Raw genomic sequence first — 20520 nt, forward strand, 5'->3', positions numbered from 1 at the left:
GGTAGACTATATGTTTGACTGGTCTACAGTACTACAGTAGGTAGACTGTATGTTTGACTGGTCTTTAATACTACAGTAGGTAGACTGTATGTTTGACTGGTCTTTAATGCTACAGTAGGTAGACTATATGTTTGACTGGTCTACAGTACTACAGTAGGTAGACTGTATGTTTGACTGGTCTACGGTACTACAGTAGGTAGACTGTATGTTTGACTGGTCTTTAATGCTACAGTAGATAGACTGTATGTTTGACTGGTCTTTAGTGCTACAGTAGGTAGACTGTATGTTTGACTGGTCTACAGTACTACAGTAGGTAGACTGTATGTTTGACTGGTTTTTAATGCTACAGTAGATAGACTGTATGTTTGACTGGTCTACAGTACTACAGTAGGTAGACTGTATGTTTGACTGGTCTTTAATGCTACAGTAGGTAGACTGTATGTTTGACTGGTCTTTAGTGCTACAGTAGGTAGACTGTATGTTTGACTGGTCTTTAATACTACAGTAGGTAGACTGTATGTTTGACTGGTCTTTAATACTACAGTAGGTAGACTGTATGTTTGATTGGTCTTTAGTACTACAGTAGGTAGACTGTATGTTTGACTGGTCTTTAGTGCTACAGTAGGTAGACTGTATGTTTGACTGGTCTTTAGTACTACAGTAGATAGACTGTATGTTTGACTGGTCTTTAATGCTACAGTAGGTAGACTGTATGTTTGACTGGTCTTTAATGCTACAGTAGGTAGACTGTATGTTTGACTGGTCTTTAATACTACAGTAGATAGACTGTATGTTTGACTGGTCTTTAATACTACAGTAGATAGACTGTATGTTTGACTGGTCTTTAGTACTACAGTAGATAGACTGTATGTTTGACTGGTCTTTATTGCTACAGTAGGTAGACTGTATGTTTTACTGGTCTTTAATACTACAGTAGGTAGACTGTATGTTTGACTGGTCTTTAATACTACAGTAGGTAGACTGTATGTTTGACTGATCTTTAATACTACAGTAGATAGACTGTATGTTTGACTGGTCTTTATTATTGCTACAGTAGGTAGACTGTATGTTTGACTGGTCTTTAATACTACAGTAGGTAGACTGTATGTTTGACTGGTCTTTAGCACTACAGTAGGTAGACTGTATGTTTGACTGGTCATTAATACTACAGTAGGTAGACTGTATGTTTGACTGGTCTTTAATACTACAGTAGATAGACTGTATGTTTGACTGGTCTTTAATACTACAGTAGATAGACTGTATGTTTGACTGGTCTTTAGTGCTACAGTAGGTAGACTGTATGTTTGACTGGTCTTTAGTACTACAGTAGATAGACTGTATGTTTGACTGGTCTTTATTGCTACAGTAGGTAGACTGTATGTTTTACTGGTCTTTAATACTACAGTAGGTAGACTGTATGTTTGACTGGTCTTTAATACTACAGTAGGTAGACTGTATGTTTGACTGATCTTTAATACTACAGTAGATAGACTGTATGTTTGACTGGTCTTTATTATTGCTACAGTAGGTAGACTGTATGTTTGACTGGTCTTTAATACTACAGTAGGTAGACTGTATGTTTGACTGGTCTTTAGCACTACAGTAGGTAGACTGTATGTTTGACTGGTCATTAATACTACAGTAGGTAGACTGTATGTTTGACTGGTCTTTAATACTACAGTAGGTAGACTGTATGTTTGACTGGTCTTTAGTACCACATTAGATAGACTGTATGTTTGACTGGTCTTTAATACTACAGTAGATAGACTGTATGTTTGACTGGTCTTTAGTGCTACAGTAGGTAGACTGTATGTTTGACTGGTCTACAGTACTACAGTATGTAGACTGTATGTTTGACTGATCTTTACTATTGCTACAGTATGTAGACTGTATGTTTGACTGATCTTTATTATTGCTACAGTAGGTAGACTGTATGTTTGACTGGTCTTTAATACTACAGTAGGTAGACTGTATGTTTGACTGGTCTTTATTATTGCTACAGTAGGTAGACTGTATGTTTGACTGGTCTTTAATGCTACAGTAGATAGACTGTATGTTTGACTAGTCTTTAGTACTACAGTATATAGACTGTATGTTTGACTGGTCTTTAATACTACAGTAGATAGACTGTATGTTTAACTGGTCTTTAGTACTACAGTAGGTAGACTGTATGTTTGACTGGTCTTTAATGCTACAGTAGGTAGACTGTATGTTTGACAGATCTTTATTCTTGCTACAGTAGATAGACTGTATGTTTGACTGGTCTTTATTATTGCTACAGTAGGTAGACTGTATGTTTGACTGATCTTTAGTACTACAGTAGGTAGACTGTATGTTTAACTGGTCTTTAGTGCTACAGTAGGTAGACTGTATGTTTGACTGGTCTTTAATACTACAGTAGGTAGACTGTATGTTTGACTGGTCTTTAATACTACAGAGGTAGACTGTATGTTTGACTGGTCTTTAATACACAGTAGGTAGACTGTATGTTTGACTGGTCTTTAATACTACAGTAGGTAGACTGTATGTTTGACTGGTCTTTAATACTACAGTAGGTAGACTGTATGTTTGACTGGTGTTTAGTGCTACAGTAGGTAGACTGTGTGTTTGACTGGTATTTAATACTACAGTAGGTAGACTGTATGTTTGACTGGTCTTTAGTACTACAGTAGGTAGACTGTATGTTTGACTGGTCTTTAAAACTACAGTAGGTAGACTGTATGTTTGACTGGTCTTTAACGCTACAGTAGATAGACTGTATGTTTGACTGGTCTTTAATACTACAGTAGGTAGACTGTATGTTTGACTGGTATTTAGTGTTACAGTAGATAGACTGTATGGTTGACTGGTCTTTATTGCTACAGTAGATAGACTGTATGTTTGACTGGTATTTAGTGTTACAGTAGGTAGACTGTATGTTTGACTGGTCTTTAATGCTACAGTAGGTAGACTGTATGTTTGACTGATCTTTATTCTTGCTACAGTAGATAGACTGTATGTTTGACTGGTCTTTATTATTGCTACAGTAGGTAGACTGTATGTTTGACTGATCTTTAGTACTACAGTAGGTAGACTGTATGTTTAACTGGTCTTTAGTGCTACAGTAGGTAGACTGTATGTTTGACTGGTCTTTAATGCTACAGTAGGTAGACTGTCTGTTTGACTGATCTTTATTCTTGCTACAGTAGGTAGACTGTATGTTTGACTGGTCTTTAATGCTACAGTAGATAGACTGTATGTTTGACTGGTCTTTAGTACTACAGTAGATAGACTGTATGTTTGACTGGTCTTTAATACTACAGTAGGTAGACTGTATGTTTGACTGGTCTTTAATGCTACAGTAGGTAGACTGTATGTTTGACTGGTCTTTAATACTACAGTAGGTAGACTGTATGTTTGACTGGTCTTTAGTACTACAGTAGATAGACTGTATGTTTGACTGGTCTTTAGCACTACAGTAGATAGACTGTATGTTTGACTGGTCTTTAGTGCTACAGTAGGTAGACTGTATGTTTGACTGATCTTTATTCTTGCTACAGTAGATAGACTGTATGTTTGACTGGTCTTTAATACTACAGTAGATAGACTGTATGTTTAACTGGTCTTTATTATTGCTACAGTATGTAGACTGTATGTTTGACTGATCTTTATTCTTGCTACAGTAGATAGACTGTATGTTTGACTGGTCTTTAATGCTACAGTAGGTAGACTGTATGTTTGACTGGTCTTTAGTACTACAGTAGATAGACTGTATGCTTGACTGGTCTTTAATGCTACAGTAGGTAGACTATATGTTTGACTGGTCTACAGTACTACAGTAGGTAGACTGTATGTTTGACTGGTCTTTAATACTACAGTAGGTAGACTGTATGTTTGACTGGTCTTTAATGCTACAGTAGGTAGACTATATGTTTGACTGGTCTACAGTACTACAGTAGGTAGACTGTATGTTTGACTGGTCTACGGTACTACAGTAGGTAGACTGTATGTTTGACTGGTCTTTAATGCTACAGTAGATAGACTGTATGTTTGACTGGTCTTTAGTGCTACAGTAGGTAGACTGTATGTTTGACTGGTCTACAGTACTACAGTAGGTAGACTGTATGTTTGACTGGTTTTTAATGCTACAGTAGATAGACTGTATGTTTGACTGGTCTACAGTACTACAGTAGGTAGACTGTATGTTTGACTGTTCTTTAATGCTACAGTAGGTAGACTGTATGTTTGACTGGTCTTTAGTGCTACAGTAGGTAGACTGTATGTTTGACTGGTCTTTAATACTACAGTAGGTAGACTGTATGTTTGACTGGTCTTTAATACTACAGTAGGTAGACTGTATGTTTGATTGGTCTTTAGTACTACAGTAGGTAGACTGTATGTTTGACTGGTCTTTAGTGCTACAGTAGGTAGACTGTATGTTTGACTGGTCTTTAGTACTACAGTAGATAGACTGTATGTTTGACTGGTCTTTAATGCTACAGTAGGTAGACTGTATGTTTGACTGGTCTTTAATGCTACAGTAGGTAGACTGTATGTTTGACTGGTCTTTAATACTACAGTAGATAGACTGTATGTTTGACTGGTCTTTAATACTACAGTAGATAGACTGTATGTTTGACTGGTCTTTAGTACTACAGTAGATAGACTGTATGTTTGACTGGTCTTTATTGCTACAGTAGGTAGACTGTATGTTTTACTGGTCTTTAATACTACAGTAGGTAGACTGTATGTTTGACTGGTCTTTAATACTACAGTAGGTAGACTGTATGTTTGACTGATCTTTAATACTACAGTAGATAGACTGTATGTTTGACTGGTCTTTATTATTGCTACAGTAGGTAGACTGTATGTTTGACTGGTCTTTAATACTACAGTAGGTAGACTGTATGTTTGACTGGTCTTTAGCACTACAGTAGGTAGACTGTATGTTTGACTGGTCATTAATACTACAGTAGGTAGACTGTATGTTTGACTGGTCTTTAATACTACAGTAGATAGACTGTATGTTTGACTGGTCTTTAATACTACAGTAGATAGACTGTATGTTTGACTGGTCTTTAGTGCTACAGTAGGTAGACTGTATGTTTGACTGGTCTTTAGTACTACAGTAGATAGACTGTATGTTTGACTGGTCTTTATTGCTACAGTAGGTAGACTGTATGTTTTACTGGTCTTTAATACTACAGTAGGTAGACTGTATGTTTGACTGGTCTTTAATACTACAGTAGGTAGACTGTATGTTTGACTGATCTTTAATACTACAGTAGATAGACTGTATGTTTGACTGGTCTTTATTATTGCTACAGTAGGTAGACTGTATGTTTGACTGGTCTTTAATACTACAGTAGGTAGACTGTATGTTTGACTGGTCTTTAGCACTACAGTAGGTAGACTGTATGTTTGACTGGTCATTAATACTACAGTAGGTAGACTGTATGTTTGACTGGTCTTTAATACTACAGTAGGTAGACTGTATGTTTGACTGGTCTTTAGTACCACAGTAGATAGACTGTATGTTTGACTGGTCTTTAATACTACAGTAGATAGACTGTATGTTTGACTGGTCTTTAGTGCTACAGTAGGTAGACTGTATGTTTGACTGGTCTACAGTACTACAGTATGTAGACTGTATGTTTGACTGATCTTTACTATTGCTACAGTATGTAGACTGTATGTTTGACTGATCTTTATTATTGCTACAGTAGGTAGACTGTATGTTTGACTGGTCTTTAATACTACAGTAGGTAGACTGTATGTTTGACTGGTCTTTATTATTGCTACAGTAGGTAGACTGTATGTTTGACTGGTCTTTATTGCTACAGTAGGTAGACTGTATGTTTTACTGGTCTTTAATACTACAGTAGGTAGACTGTATGTTTGACTGGTCTTTAATACTACAGTAGGTAGACTGTATGTTTGACTGGTCTTTAATACTACAGTAGATAGACTGTATGTTTGACTGGTCTTTATTATTGCTACAGTAGGTAGACTGTATGTTTGACTGGTCTTTAATACTACAGTAGGTAGACTGTATGTTTGACTGGTCTTTAGCACTACAGTAGGTAGACTGTATGTTTGACTGGTCATTAATACTACAGTAGGTAGACTGTATGTTTGACTGGTCTTTAATACTACAGTAGGTAGACTGTATGTTTGACTGGTCTTTAGTACCACAGTAGATAGACTGTATGTTTGACTGGTCTTTAATACTACAGTAGATAGACTGTATGTTTGACTGGTCTTTAGTGCTACAGTAGGTAGACTGTATGTTTGACTGGTCTACAGTACTACAGTATGTAGACTGTATGTTTGACTGATCTTTACTATTGCTACAGTATGTAGACTGTATGTTTGACTGATCTTTATTATTGCTACAGTAGGTAGACTGTATGTTTGACTGGTCTTTAATACTACAGTAGGTAGACTGTATGTTTGACTGGTCTTTATTATTGCTACAGTAGGTAGACTGTATGTTTGACTGGTCTTTAATGCTACAGTAGATAGACTGTATGTTTGACTGGTCTTTAGTACTACAGTAGATAGACTGTATGTTTGACTGGTCTTTAATACTACAGTAGGTAGACTGTATGTTTGACTGGTCTTTAGCACTACAGTAGGTAGACTGTATGTTTGACTGGTCATTAATGCTACAGTAGGTAGACTGTATGTTTGACTGGTCTTTAATACTACAGTAGGTAGACTGTATGTTTGACTGGTCTTTAATGCTACAGTAGGTAGACTGTATGTTTGACTGGTCTTTAATACTACAGTAGATAGACTGTATGTTTGACTGGTCTTTAGCACTACAGTAGGTAGACTGTATGTTTGACTGGTTTTTAATACTACAGTAGATAGACTGTATGTTTAACTGGTCTTTAGTACTACAGTAGGTAGACTGTATGTTTGACTGGTCTTTAATGCTACAGTAGGTAGACTGTATGTTTGACAGATCTTTATTCTTGCTACAGTAGATAGACTGTATGTTTGACTGGTCTTTATTATTGCTACAGTAGGTAGACTGTATGTTTGACTGATCTTTAGTACTACAGTAGGTAGACTGTATGTTTAACTGGTCTTTAGTGCTACAGTAGGTAGACTGTATGTTTGACTGGTCTTTAATACTACAGTAGGTAGACTGTATGTTTGACTGGTCTTTAATACGACAGTAGGTAGACTGTATGTTTGACTGGTCTTTAATACTACAGTAGGTAGACTGTATGTTTGACTGGTGTTTAGTGCTACAGTAGGTAGACTGTGTGTTTGACTGGTATTTAATACTACAGTAGGTAGACTGTATGTTTGACTGGTCTTTAGTACTACAGTAGGTAGACTGTATGTTTGACTGGTCTTTAAAACTACAGTAGGTAGACTGTATGTTTGACTGGTCTTTAACGCTACAGTAGATAGACTGTATGTTTGACTGGTCTTTAATACTACAGTAGGTAGACTGTATGTTTGACTGGTATTTAGTGTTACAGTAGATAGACTGTATGGTTGACTGGTCTTTATTGCTACAGTAGATAGACTGTATGTTTGACTGGTATTTAGTGTTACAGTAGGTAGACTGTATGTTTGACTGGTCTTTAATGCTACAGTAGGTAGACTGTATGTTTGACTGATCTTTATTCTTGCTACAGTAGATAGACTGTATGTTTGACTGGTCTTTATTATTGCTACAGTAGGTAGACTGTATGTTTGACTGATCTTTAGTACTACAGTAGGTAGACTGTATGTTTAACTGGTCTTTAGTGCTACAGTAGGTAGACTGTATGTTTGACTGGTCTTTAATGCTACAGTAGGTAGACTGTCTGTTTGACTGATCTTTATTCTTGCTACAGTAGGTAGACTGTATGTTTGACTGGTCTTTAATACTACAGTAGATAGACTGTATGTTTGACTGGTCTTTAGTACTACAGTAGGTAGACTGTATGTTTGACTGGTCTTTAATACTACAGTAGGTAGACTGTATGTTTGACTGGTCTTTAGTACTACAGTAGGTAGACTGTATGTTTGACTGGTCTTTAATACTACAGTAGGTAGACTGTATGTTTGACTGGTCTTTAGTACTACAGTAGATAGACTGTATGTTTGACTGGTCTTTAGCACTACAGTAGATAGACTGTATGTTTGACTGGTCTTTAGTGCTACAGTAGGTAGACTGTATGTTTGACTGATCTTTATTCTTGCTACAGTAGATAGACTGTATGTTTGACTGGTCTTTAATACTACAGTAGATAGACTGTATGTTTAACTGGTCTTTATTATTGCTACAGTATGTAGACTGTATGTTTGACTGATCTTTATTCTTGCTACAGTAGATAGACTGTATGTTTGACTGGTCTTTAATGCTACAGTAGGTAGACTGTATGTTTGACTGGTCTTTAGTACTACAGTAGATAGACTGTATGCTTGACTGGTCTTTAATTCTACAGTAGGTAGACTATATGTTTGACTGGTCTACAGTACTACAGTAGGTAGACTGTATGTTTGACTGGTCTTTAATACTACAGTAGGTAGACTGTATGTTTGACTGGTCTTTAATGCTACAGTAGGTAGACTATATGTTTGACTGGTCTACAGTACTACAGTAGGTAGACTGTATGTTTGACTGGTCTACGGTACTACAGTAGGTAGACTGTATGTTTGACTGGTCTTTAATGCTACAGTAGGTAGACTGTATGTTTGACTGGTCTACAGTACTACAGTAGGTAGACTGTATGTTTGACTGGTTTTTAATGCTACAGTAGATAGACTGTATGTTTGACTGGTCTACAGTACTACAGTAGGTAGACTGTATGTTTGACTGGTCTTTAATGCTACAGTAGGTAGACTGTATGTTTGACTGGTCTTTAGTGCTACAGTAGGTAGACTGTATGTTTGACTGGTCTTTAATACTACAGTAGGTAGACTGTATGTTTGACTGGTCTTTAATACTACAGTAGGTAGACTGTATGTTTGATTGGTCTTTAGTACTACAGTAGGTAGACTGTATGTTTGACTGGTCTTTAGTGCTACAGTAGGTAGACTGTATGTTTGACTGGTCTTTAGTACTACAGTAGATAGACTGTATGTTTGACTGGTCTTTAATGCTACAGTAGGTAGACTGTATGTTTGACTGGTCTTTAATGCTACAGTAGGTAGACTGTATGTTTGACTGGTCTTTAATACTACAGTAGATAGACTGTATGTTTGACTGGTCTTTAATACTACAGTAGATAGACTGTATGTTTGACTGGTCTTTAATACTACAGTAGATAGACTGTATGTTTGACTGGTCTTTAGTGATACAGTAGGTAGACTGTATGTTTGACTGGTCTTTAGTACTACAGTAGATAGACTGTATGTTTGACTGGTCTTTATTGCTACAGTAGGTAGACTGTATGTTTTACTGGTCTTTAATACTACAGTAGGTAGACTGTATGTTTGACTGGTCTTTAATACTACAGTAGGTAGACTGTATGTTTGACTGATCTTTAATACTACAGTAGATAGACTTTATGTTTGACTGGTCTTTAATACTACAGTAGGTAGACTGTATGTTTGACTGGTCTTTAATACTACAGTAGATAGACTGTATGTTTGACTGGTCTTTAATACTACAGTAGATAGACCGTATGTTTGACTGGTCTTTAGTACTACAGTAGGTTGACTGTATGTTTGACTGGTCTTTAATACTACAGTAGGTTGACTGTATGTTTGACTGGTCTTTAATACTACAGTAGATAGACTGTATGTTTGACTGGTCTTTATTGCTACAGTATGTAGACTGTATGTTTGACTGGTCTTTAATACTACAGTAGATAGACTGTATGTTTGACTGGTCTTTAGTGCTACAGTATGTAGACTGTATGTTTGACTGGTCTACAGTACTACAGTATGTAGACTGTATGTTTGACTGATCTTTATTATTGCTACAGTATGTAGACTGTATGTTTGACTGATCTTTATTATTGCTACAGTAGGTAGACTGTATGTTTGACTGGTCTTTAATACTACAGTAGGTAGACTGTATGGTTGACTGATCTTTATTATTGCTACAGTAGGTAGACTGTGTGGTTGACTGATCTTTATTCTTGCTACAGTAGGTAGACTGTATGTTTGACTGGTCTTTAATGCTACAGTAGGTAGACTGTCTGTTTGACTGATCTTTATTCTTGCTACAGTAGGTAGACTGTATGTTTGACTGGTCTTTAATGCTACAGTAGATAGACTGTATGTTTGACTGGTCTTTAGTACTACAGTAGATAGACTGTATGTTTGACTGGTCTTTAATACTACAGTAGGTAGACTGTATGTTTGACTGGTCTTTAATGCTACAGTAGGTAGACTGTATGTTTGACTGGTCTTTAATACTACAGTAGGTAGACTGTATGTTTGACTGGTCTTTAGTACTACAGTAGATAGACTGTATGTTTGACTGGTCTTTAGCACTACAGTAGATAGACTGTATGTTTGACTGGTCTTTAGTGCTACAGTAGGTAGACTGTATGTTTGACTGATCTTTATTCTTGCTACAGTAGATAGACTGTATGTTTGACTGGTCTTTAATACTACAGTAGATAGACTGTATGTTTAACTGGTCTTTATTATTGCTACAGTATGTAGACTGTATGTTTGACTGATCTTTATTCTTGCTACAGTAGATACACTGTATGTTTGACTGGTCTTTAATGCTACAGTAGGTAGACTGTATGTTTGACTGGTCTTTAGTACTACAGTAGATAGACTGTATGCTTGACTGGTCTTTAATTCTACAGTAGGTAGACTATATGTTTGACTGGTCTACAGTACTACAGTAGGTAGACTGTATGTTTGACTGGTCTTTAATACTACAGTAGGTAGACTGTATGTTTGACTGGTCTTTAATGCTACAGTAGGTAGACTATATGTTTGACTGGTCTACAGTACTACAGTAGGTAGACTGTATGTTTGACTGGTCTACGGTACTACAGTAGGTAGACTGTATGTTTGACTGGTCTTTAATGCTACAGTAGATAGACTGTATGTTTGACTGGTCTTTAGTGCTACAGTAGGTAGACTGTATGTTTGACTGGTCTACAGTACTACAGTAGGTAGACTGTATGTTTGACTGGTTTTTAATGCTACAGTAGATAGACTGTATGTTTGACTGGTCTACAGTACTACAGTAGGTAGACTGTATGTTTGACTGGTCTTTAATGCTACAGTAGGTAGACTGTATGTTTGACTGGTCTTTAGTGCTACAGTAGGTAGACTGTATGTTTGACTGGTCTTTAATACTACAGTAGGTAGACTGTATGTTTGACTGGTCTTTAATACTACAGTAGGTAGACTGTATGTTTGATTGGTCTTTAGTACTACAGTAGGTAGACTGTATGTTTGACTGGTCTTTAGTGCTACAGTAGGTAGACTGTATGTTTGACTGGTCTTTAGTACTACAGTAGATAGACTGTATGTTTGACTGGTCTTTAATGCTACAGTAGGTAGACTGTATGTTTGACTGGTCTTTAATGCTACAGTAGGTAGACTGTATGTTTGACTGGTCTTTAATACTACAGTAGATAGACTGTATGTTTGACTGGTCTTTAATACTACAGTAGATAGACTGTATGTTTGACTGGTCTTTAATACTACAGTAGATAGACTGTATGTTTGACTGGTCTTTAGTGATACAGTAGGTAGACTGTATGTTTGACTGGTCTTTAGTACTACAGTAGATAGACTGTATGTTTGACTGGTCTTTATTGCTACAGTAGGTAGACTGTATGTTTTACTGGTCTTTAATACTACAGTAGGTAGACTGTATGTTTGACTGGTCTTTAATACTACAGTAGGTAGACTGTATGTTTGACTGATCTTTAATACTACAGTAGATAGACTTTATGTTTGACTGGTCTTTAATACTACAGTAGGTAGACTGTATGTTTGACTGGTCTTTAATACTACAGTAGATAGACCGTATGTTTGACTGGTCTTTAGTACTACAGTAGGTTGACTGTATGTTTGACTGGTCTTTAATACTACAGTAGGTTGACTGTATGTTTGACTGGTCTTTAATACTACAGTAGATAGACTGTATGTTTGACTGGTCTTTATTGCTACAGTATGTAGACTGTATGTTTGACTGGTCTTTAATACTACAGTAGATAGACTGTATGTTTGACTGGTCTTTAGTGCTACAGTAGGTAGACTGTATGTTTGACTGGTCTACAGTACTACAGTATGTAGACTGTATGTTTGACTGATCTTTATTATTGCTACAGTATGTAGACTGTATGTTTGACTGATCTTTATTATTGCTACAGTAGGTAGACTGTATGTTTGACTGGTCTTTAATACTACAGTAGGTAGACTGTATGGTTGACTGATCTTTATTATTGCTACAGTAGGTAGACTGTGTGGTTGACTGATCTTTATTCTTGCTACAGTAGGTAGACTGTATGTTTGACTGGTCTTTAATGCTACAGTAGGTAGACTGTCTGTTTGACTGATCTTTATTCTTGCTACAGTAGGTAGACTGTATGTTTGACTGGTCTTTAATGCTACAGTAGATAGACTGTATGTTTGACTGGTCTTTAGTACTACAGTAGATAGACTGTATGTTTGACTGGTCTTTAATACTACAGTAGGTAGACTGTATGTTTGACTGGTCTTTAGCACTACAGTAGGTAGACTGTATGTTTGACTGGTCATTAATACTACAGTAGGTAGACTGTATGTTTAACTGGTCTTTAATACTACAGTAGGTAGACTGTATGTTTGACTGGTCTTTAATGCTACAGTAGGTAGACTGTATGTTTGACTGGTCTTTAATACTACAGTAGGTAGACTGTATGTTTGACTGGTCTTTAGCACTACAGTAGGTAGACTGTATGTTTGACTGGTCATTAATACTACAGTAGGTAGACTGTATGTTTGACTGGTCTTTAATACTACAGTAGGTAGACTGTATGTTTGACTGGTCTTTAGTACCACAGTAGATAGACTGTATGTTTGACTGGTCTTTAATACTACAGTAGATAGACTGTATGTTTGACTGGTCTTTAGTGCTACAGTAGGTAGACTGTATGTTTGACTGGTCTACAGTACTACAGTATGTAGACTGTATGTTTGACTGATCTTTACTATTGCTACAGTATGTAGACCGTATGTTTGACTGATCTTTATTATTGCTACAGTAGGTAGACTGTATGTTTGACTGGTCTTTAATACTACAGTAGGTAGACTGTATGTTTGACTGGTCTTTATTATTGCTACAGTAGGTAGACTGTATGTTTGACTGGTCTTTAATGCTACAGTAGATAGACTGTATGTTTGACTGGTCTTTAGTACTACAGTAGATAGACTGTATGTTTGACTGGTCTTTAATACTACAGTAGGTAGACTGTATGTTTGACTGGTCTTTAGCACTACAGTAGGTAGACTGTATGTTTGACTGGTCATTAATACTACAGTAGGTAGACTGTATGTTTAACTGGTCTTTAATACTACAGTAGGTAGACTGTATGTTTGACTGGTCTTTAATGCTACAGTAGGTAGACTGTATGTTTGACTGGTCTTTAATACTACAGTAGGTAGACTGTATGTTTGACTGGTCTTTAGCACTACAGTAGGTAGACTGTATGTTTGACTGGTTTTTAATACTACAGTAGATAGACTGTATGTTTAACTGGTCTTTAGTACTACAGTATATAGACTGTATGTTTGACTGGTCTTTAATACTACAGTAGATAGACTGTATGTTTAACTGGTCTTTAGTACTACAGTAGGTAGACTGTATGTTTGACTGGTCTTTAATGCTACAGTAGGTAGACTGTATGTTTGACAGATCTTTATTCTTGCTACAGTAGATAGACTGTATGTTTGACTGGTCTTTATTATTGCTACAGTAGGTAGACTGTATGTTTGACTGATCTTTAGTACTACAGTAGGTAGACTGTATGTTTAACTGGTCTTTAGTGCTACAGTAGGTAGACTGTATGTTTGACTGGTCTTTAATACTACAGTAGGTAGACTGTATGTTTGACTGGTCTTTAATACGACAGTAGGTAGACTGTATGTTTGACTGGTCTTTAATACTACAGTAGGTAGACTGTATGTTTGACTGGTGTTTAGTGCTACAGTAGGTAGACTGTGTGTTTGACTGGTATTTAATACTACAGTAGGTAGACTGTATGTTTGACTGGTCTTTAGTACTACAGTAGGTAGACTGTATGTTTGACTGGTCTTTAAAACTACAGTAGGTAGACTGTATGTTTGACTGGTCTTTAACGCTACAGTAGATAGACTGTATGTTTGACTGGTCTTTAATACTACAGTAGGTAGACTGTATGTTTGACTGGTATTTAGTGTTACAGTAGATAGACTGTATGGTTGACTGGTCTTTATTGCTACAGTAGATAGACTGTATGTTTGACTGGTATTTAGTGTTACAGTAGGTAGACTGTATGTTTGACTGGTCTTTAATGCTACAGTAGGTAGACTGTATGTTTGACTGATCTTTATTCTTGCTACAGTAGATAGACTGTATGTTTGACTGGTCTTTATTATTGCTACAGTAGGTAGACTGTATGTTTGACTGATCTTTAGTACTACAGTAGGTAGACTGTATGTTTAACTGGTCTTTAGTGCTACAGTAGGTAGACTGTATGTTTGACTGGTCTTTAATACTACAGTAGGTAGACTGTATGTTTGACTGGTCTTTAATACTACAGTAGGTAGACTGTATGTTTGACTGGTCTTTAATACTACAGTAGGTAGACTGTATGTTTGACTGGTCTTTAATGCTACAGTAGGTAGACTGTATGTTTGACTGGTGTTTAGTACTACAGTAGGTAGACTGTATGTTTGACTGGTCTTTAATACTACAGTAGGTAGACTGTATGTTTGACTGGTCTACAGTACTACAGTAGGTAGACTGTATGTGTGACTGGTCTTTAATACTACAGTAGGTAGACTGTATGTTTGACTGGTCTTTAGCACTACAGTAGGTAGACTGTATGTTTGACTGGTCATTAATACTACAGTAGGTAGACTGTATGTTTGACTGGTCTTTAATACTACAGTAGGTAGACTGTATGTTTGACTGGTCTTTAGTACCACAGTAGATAGACTGTATGTTTGACTGGTCTTTAATACTACAGTAGATAGACTGTATGTTTGACTGGTCTTTAGTGCTACAGTAGGTAGACTGTATGTTTGACTGGTCTACAGTACTACAGTATGTAGACTGTATGTTTGACTGATCTTTACTATTGCTACAGTATGTAGACCGTATGTTTGACTGATCTTTATTATTGCTACAGTAGGTAGACTGTATGTTTGACTGGTCTTTAATACTACAGTAGGTAGACTGTATGTTTGACTGGTCTTTATTATTGCTACAGTAGGTAGACTGTATGTTTGACTGGTCTTTAATGCTACAGTAGATAGACTGTATGTTTGACTGGTCTTTAGTGCTACAGTAGATAGACTGTATGTTTGACTGGTCTTTAATACTACAGTAGGTAGACTGTATGTTTGACTGGTCTTTAGCACTACAGTAGGTAGACTGTATGTTTGACTGGTCATTAATACTACAGTAGGTAGACTGTATGTTTAACTGGTCTTTAATACTACAGTAGGTAGACTGTATGTTTGACTGGTCTTTAATGCTACAGTAGGTAGACTGTATGTTTGACTGGTCTTTAATACTACAGTAGGTAGACTGTATGTTTGACTGGTCTTTAGCACTACAGTAGGTAGACTGTATGTTTGACTGGTTTTTAATACTACAGTAGATAGACTGTATGTTTAACTGGTCTTTAGTACTACAGTATATAGACTGTATGTTTGACTGGTCTTTAATACTACAGTAGATAGACTGTATGTTTAACTGGTCTTTAGTACTACAGTAGGTAGACTGTATGTTTGACTGGTCTTTAATGCTACAGTAGGTAGACTGTATGTTTGACAGATCTTTATTCTTGCTACAGTAGATAGACTGTATGTTTGACTGGTCTTTATTATTGCTACAGTAGGTAGACTGTATGTTTGACTGATCTTTAGTACTACAGTAGGTAGACTGTATGTTTAACTGGTCTTTAGTGCTACAGTAGGTAGACTGTATGTTTGACTGGTCTTTAATACTACAGTAGGTAGACTGTATGTTTGACTGGTCTTTAATACGACAGTAGGTAGACTGTATGTTTGACTGGTCTTTAATACTACAGTAGGTAGACTGTATGTTTGACTGGTGTTTAGTGCTACAGTAGGTAGACTGTGTGTTTGACTGGTATTTAATACTACAGTAGGTAGACTGTATGTTTGACTGGTCTTTAGTACTACAGTAGGTAGACTGTATGTTTGACTGGTCTTTAAAACTACAGTAGGTAGACTGTATGTTTGACTGGTCTTTAACGCTACAGTAGATAGACTGTATGTTTGACTGGTCTTTAATACTACAGTAGGTAGACTGTATGTTTGACTGGTATTTAGTGTTACAGTAGATAGACTGTATGGTTGACTGGTCTTTATTGCTACAGTAGATAGACTGTATGTTTGACTGGTATTTAGTGTTACAGTAGGTAGACTGTATGTTTGACTGGTCTTTAATGCTACAGTAGGTAGACTGTATGTTTGACTGATCTTTATTCTTGCTACAGTAGATAGACTGTATGTTTGACTGGTCTTTATTATTGCTACAGTAGGTAGACTGTATGTTTGACTGATCTTTAGTACTACAGTAGGTAGACTGTATGTTTAACTGGTCTTTAGTGCTACAGTAGGTAGACTGTATGTTTGACTGGTCTTTAATACTACAGTAGGTAGACTGTATGTTTGACTGGTCTTTAATACTACAGTAGGTAGACTGTATGTTTGACTGGTCTTTAATACTACAGTAGGTAGACTGTATGTTTGACTGGTCTTTAATGCTACAGTAGGTAGACTGTATGTTTGACTGGTGTTTAGTACTACAGTAGGTAGACTGTATGTTTGACTGGTCTTTAATACTACAGTAGGTAGACTGTATGTTTGACTGGTCTACAGTACTACAGTAGGTAGACTGTATGTGTGACTGGTCTTTAATACTACAGTAGGTAGACTGTATGTTTGACTGGTCTTTAATACTACAGTAGGTAGACTGTATGTTTGACTGGTCTTTAATACTACAGTAGGTAGACAGTATGTTTGACTGGTCTTTAGTACTACAGTAGGTAGACTGTATGTTTGACTGGTCTTTAGTGTTACAGTAGGTAGACTGTATGTTTGACTGGTCTTTAGTACTACAGTAGATAGACTGTATGTTTGACTGGTCTTTAATGCTACAGTAGGTAGACTGTATGTTTGACTGGTCTTTAATACTACAGTAGGTAGACTGTATGTTTGACTGGTCTTTAGTACTACAGTAGGTAGACTGTATGTTTGACTGGTCTACAGTACTACAGTAGATAGACTGTATGTTTGACTGGTCTTTAGCACTACAGTAGATAGACTGTATGTTTGACTGGTCTTTAGTGCTACAGTAGGTAGACTGTATGTTTGACTGATCTTTATTCTTGCTACAGTAGATAGACTGTATGTTTGACTGGTCTTTAATACTACAGTAGATAGACTGTATGTTTAACTGGTCTTTATTATTGCTACAGTATGTAGACTGTATGTTTGACTGATCTTTATTCTTGCTACAGTAGATAGACTGTATGTTTGACTGGTCTTTAATACTACAGTAGATATACTGTATGTTTGACTGGTCTTTAATACTACAGTAGATAGACTGTATGCTTGACTGGTCTTTAATGCTACAGTAGGTAGACTATATGTTTGACTGGTCTACAGTACTACAGTAGGTAGACTGTATGTTTGACTGGTCTTTAATACTACAGTAGGTAGACTGTATGTTTGACTGGTCTTTAATGCTACAGTAGGTAGACTATATGTTTGACTGGTCTACAGTACTACAGTAGGTAGACTGTATGTTTGACTGGTCTACGGTACTACAGTAGGTAGACTGTATGTTTGACTGGTCTTTAATGCTACAGTAGATAGACTGTATGTTTGACTGGTCTTTAGTGCTACAGTAGGTAGACTGTATGTTTGACTGGTCTACAGTACTACAGTAGGTAGACTGTATGTTTGACTGGTTTTTAATGCTACAGTAGATAGACTGTATGTTTGACTGGTCTACAGTACTACAGTAGGTAGACTGTATGTTTCACTGGTCTTTAATGCTACAGTAGGTAGACTGTATGTTTGACTGGTCTTTAGTGCTACAGTAGGTAGACTGTATGTTTGACTGGTCTTTAGTGCTACAGTAGGTAGACTGTATGTTTGACTGGTCTTTAGTACTACAGTAGATAGACTGTATGTTTGACTGGTCTTTAATGCTACAGTAGGTAGACTGTATGTTTGACTGGTCTTTAATGCTACAGTAGGTAGACTGTATGTTTGACTGGTCTTTAATACTACAGTAGGTAGACTGTATGTTTGACTGGTCTTTAGTGCTACAGTAGGTAGACTGTATGTTTGACTGGTCTTTAATACTACAGTAGATAGACTGTATGTTTGACTGGTCTTTAATACTACAGTAGATAGACTGTATGTTTGACTGGTCTTTAATACTACAGTAGATAGACTGTATGTTTGACTGGTCTTAATGCTACAGTAGGTAGACTGTATGTTTGACTGGTCTTTAATACTACAGTAGTTAGACTGTATGTTTAACTGGTCTTCAGTGCTACAGTAGGTAGACTGTATGTTTGACTGGTCTTTAGCACTACAGTAGATAGACTGTATGTTTGACTGGTCTTTAGTACTACAGTAGGTAGACTGTATGTTTGACTGGTCTTTAGTGCTACAGTAGATAGACTGTATGTTTGACTGGTCTACAGTGCTACAGTAGGTAGACTGTATGTTTGACTGGTCTTTAGTACTACAATAGGTAAACTGTATGTTTGACTGGTCTTTCGTACTACAGTAGATAGACTGTATGTTTGACTGGTCTTTAGTACTACAGTAGGTAGACTGTATGTTTGACTGGTCTTTAATACTACAGTAGATAGACTGTATGTTTGACTGGTCTTTAGTACTACAGTAGGTAGACTGTATGGTTGACTGGTCTTTAATGCTACAGTAGGTCAACTGTATGTTTGACTGGTCTTTAGTGCTACAGTAGGTAAACTGTATGTTTGACTGGTCTTTAGTACTACAGTAGGTAGACTGTATGTTTGACTGATCTTTATTCTTGCTACAGTAGATAGACTGTATGGTTGACTGGTCTTTAGTGTTACAGTAGGTAGACTGTATGTTTGACTGATCTTTATTCTTGCTACAGTAGGTAGACTGTATGTTTGACTGGTCTTTAGTACTAAAGTAGATAGACTGTATGTTTGACTGGTCTTTAATACTACAGTAGATAGACTGTTTGTTTGACTGGTCTTTAATACTACAGTAGATAGACTGTATGTTTGACTGGTCTTTAATGCTACAGTAGGTAGACTGTATGTTTGACTGATCTTTATTATTGCTACAGTAGGTAGACTGTATGTTTGACTGGTCATTAGTGCTACAGTAGGTAGACTGTATGTTTGACTGGTCATTAATGCTACAGTAGATAGACTGTATGTTTGACTGGTCTTTAGTACTACAGTAGGTAGACTGTATGTTTGACTGGTCTTTAATACTACAGTAGGTAGCCTGTATGTTTGACTGGTCTTTAGTGCTACAGTAGGTAGACTGTATGTTTGACTGGTCTTTAATACTACAGTAGGTAGACTGTATGTTTAACTGGTCTTTAATGCTACAGTAGATAGACTGTATGTTTGACTGGTCTTTAGTACTACAGTAGGTAGACTGTATGTTTGACTGGTCTTTAATACTACAGTAGGTAGACTGTATGTTTGACTGGTCTTTAGTACTACAGTAGGTTGACTGTATGTTTGACTGGTCTTTAATACTACAGTAGATAGACTGTATGTTTGACTGGTCTTTATTGCTACAGTAGGTAGACTGTATGTTTGACTGGTCTTTAATACTACAGTAGGTAGACTGTATGTTTGACTGGTCTTTAATACTACAGTAGGTAGACTGTATGTTTGACTGATCTTTAATACTACAGTAGATAGACTTTATGTTTGACTGGTCTTTAATACTACAGTAGGTAGACTGTATGTTTGACTGGTCTTTAATACTACAGTAGATAGACTGTATGTTTGACTGGTCTTTAATACTACAGTAGATAGACCGTATGTTTGACTGGTCTTTAGTACTACAGTATGTTGACTGTATGTTTGACTGGTCTTTAATACTACAGTAGGTTGACTGTATGTTTGACTGGTCTTTAATACTACAGTAGATAGACTGTATGTTTGACTGGTCTTTATTGCTACAGTATGTAGACTGTATGTTTGACTGGTCTTTAATACTACAGTAGATAGACTGTATGTTTGACTGGTCTTTAGTGCTACAGTAGGTAGACTGTATGTTTGACTGGTCTACAGTACTACAGTATGTAGACTGTATGTTTGACTGATCTTTATTATTGCTACAGTATGTAGACTGTAT

Source organism: Salmo salar, chromosome ssa05 (assembly GCF_905237065.1).
Source record: "Salmo salar chromosome ssa05, Ssal_v3.1, whole genome shotgun sequence".
Taxonomy (NCBI): domain Eukaryota; kingdom Metazoa; phylum Chordata; class Actinopteri; order Salmoniformes; family Salmonidae; genus Salmo; species Salmo salar.